Here is a 2,500-nt window from a genome sequence, read left to right as displayed (position 1 = left end):
TCAGTACTGACGCACATGCTGGCTGTGAATGTTGTGATAATGACCATGATCATGTGCCCATGTCTCTCTTTATCCCTCTAGAACAGTTTTTCTCAAACTTTTTCAGAGCGAGGACCACTTTGTCCCCCCAAAAATGTTCAGGGACCACCTGACAACTGAATTGACAGTTGACAGAGGCAAATTTGACACTTCTAATTTAGATGCAGATCACTTACTTTTTATTCACATTACAAGTCTTGTTGTGGTAAAAATATGACTTCAGCCATGTTTAGATTTGTCATAATTTTACAGATATAGCCTACTGCTAGCTTGTCTTGGAAAAGTAGAAATCCCCTCGCGGACCACCTGAACTCTGTCGCGGACCACCAGTGGTCCCCGGACCACACTTTGAGAATCACTGCTCTAGAATAGTGGTGGGAGTCACATGATACCCTTGGTTTACCTGGGGGTGCGCAACCTGCCATAAGGGTGTGCGCGAGCTGAATAGAGCAATGGTGGGTATGTGATTTTTTTTATCCACCATTAATGAACATTCAGTAGTTTTTAATTGTATGGTGCATTGTATGCTGGAAGGGTCCATCTGAAGTGTTTAACTCCAAGACTATTGGAAAAGAGGATTCCCCAAAACGAATGTGCCTAATGTGCAGTGAATGAGCAGTGAATCCACTTGCGTGACCATCAGTTTGGGGTCCCCTGCTCTAGAACACCTACCAAAAATAGACATATTCATTCAGTTCAATATCTAGGCACATCTTATGAATGTCATGAATGAATAGCACCTCTCTCCTTTTCCTCCTCTATTCTCAACACCCATCCTCTCTCTCTCTCTCTCTCTCTCTCTCTCTCTCTCTCTCTCTCTCTCTCTCTCTCTCTCCCCCCCTCCCCTCTCTCTACACACACACACACCCCAGTACTGATGTGACACATCTTGGCTGTGATTGTGATGAAGGCCAGCACTATCTCTCCTCCCTCTCCTATTCTTAACACCCTCTAACTCCACCTCCCCAACCCCCACTGGCCGTCCCTTCCAGGCCACTGCAGTCGATGCTCCCATTTAGAGGGACGTCTTTCGTGCCCAATAAGGGCATTTAAGCCAGTGTGTCGCGTCCAAGGTCCTACGCGCCCAGGAGCTGTAGGGAAGCGAGTTCTCTAGGATGGGGGTGGGGTTGGATGTAAAGCAGGGCAGCGAGTGAGTGAGCGATGTCTATGTAGCAGGCCTATCTGGAGGTGCAGGGACTGTCGCAGTGGATATAAAGGAGCAATGAGCCATCAATATATATGCAGAGAGGAGGTGGGGATGGGGGTTGGTATAAAGAGGGGGGGAGCAAGTAAGGTAAGTACATGTATAGTATCTGGGGCTGTGAGGGTCGTGGTGGATGTAAAGTGAGGAATAGGGGACAGAGGGAATGTATGGGGGTGGGTTTGGATGTAGCGAGGGAGCGAGCTAGCGGGTGATATATATCTATATCAGAGAGAGTAGAGAGAGAGAGGTTCCATTGGCCCATTGTTTCCTGGTTCTATTATGGCCTCCCTTAGGCAGACCTGGGCAGACCAAAGGACTGTTCTATTCATTGTAGGAGCATTATGACACTGCCCTTTAGGCAGACCGGAACCTGGTCGCGTTAGGTGCCCATAGAAACCTATTATGTTGGCATATCTCTATAGAATATCTCTGTCTATATGTATGTGGGGGTGGGATGGGGGTGCAGAGAGACCCTGTTTGACCCAGGCTGTCAATATGAGGAAGTGGGTGCTGGAGGGGGGAACCATTCTTTTTTTTCTTTCTCCTCCATCTCTCCTTTATGACATCCTCTAAATTTAAACCCAACGCACATTTTCTTTCCAATTCTGTCTCCCCCCTTCCCCCTATCTGTGTTAGCGCACCCACATGCACACACATGCACACGCACACTTTACCCATCTCCCGCCATTACAATATTAAAAGCGGCCCTCTTTACACTTACGCTTCTCTGTGGAACTAGGAGGCCCCATTTTGTGACCCATTTACAGCATGTTTTCGGTCTATTCTGAGCTGTGTGAGTGGAAGTGAGTGACGCAAGGCTGAGTAGAATGCTTTCCAAATTAAAAAAAAAAACCACCATCTCCCACACACCTCATGGTTTGGCTGTGGAAAAATGGGTCAAGTGTGGCCCTATTGCAACAACAACACCCGCCTCTGTAACAACAGCCTGGTGTTGCTAAAAGAGTACGCTACTTATTCGACTTGTCGAGCTAGTCGTCGTGATTATGCACTCCTCCTAAAAGGCAAACTGAGAAATGGAGAACTGTTATATGAAATGTCAGAGTACTTATTCCACCCAGAAGGCAAAGAGCCACAGTGCGAAGACATAGGTGAAGAACAAACTCTGATCAATCCTGTCATTCACTGGTGACAACTAATTTGGAGGAAATGGAGGAGGGTTTTGCCCCTACGTGACTTCACACTACAGTAACTTTTCTTTAGAGTTCTTCATTTAGAGCAGTGATTCTCAAAGTGTGG

General features: G+C 46.9%; 1 protein-coding gene across 8 annotated transcripts in view; it reads right to left on the bottom strand.

Moving 5' to 3' along the window:
• The window catches only part of atp11a (ATPase phospholipid transporting 11A), a 146,065-nt gene that overhangs the window by 31,303 nt on the left and 112,262 nt on the right, over positions 1-2,500 (bottom strand). The window lies entirely within an intron of this gene.

The sequence above is a fragment of the Engraulis encrasicolus genome, chromosome 12, assembly GCF_034702125.1.
Source record: "Engraulis encrasicolus isolate BLACKSEA-1 chromosome 12, IST_EnEncr_1.0, whole genome shotgun sequence".
Taxonomy (NCBI): domain Eukaryota; kingdom Metazoa; phylum Chordata; class Actinopteri; order Clupeiformes; family Engraulidae; genus Engraulis; species Engraulis encrasicolus.
This window is presented reverse-complemented; position numbering and strand designations above follow the sequence as displayed.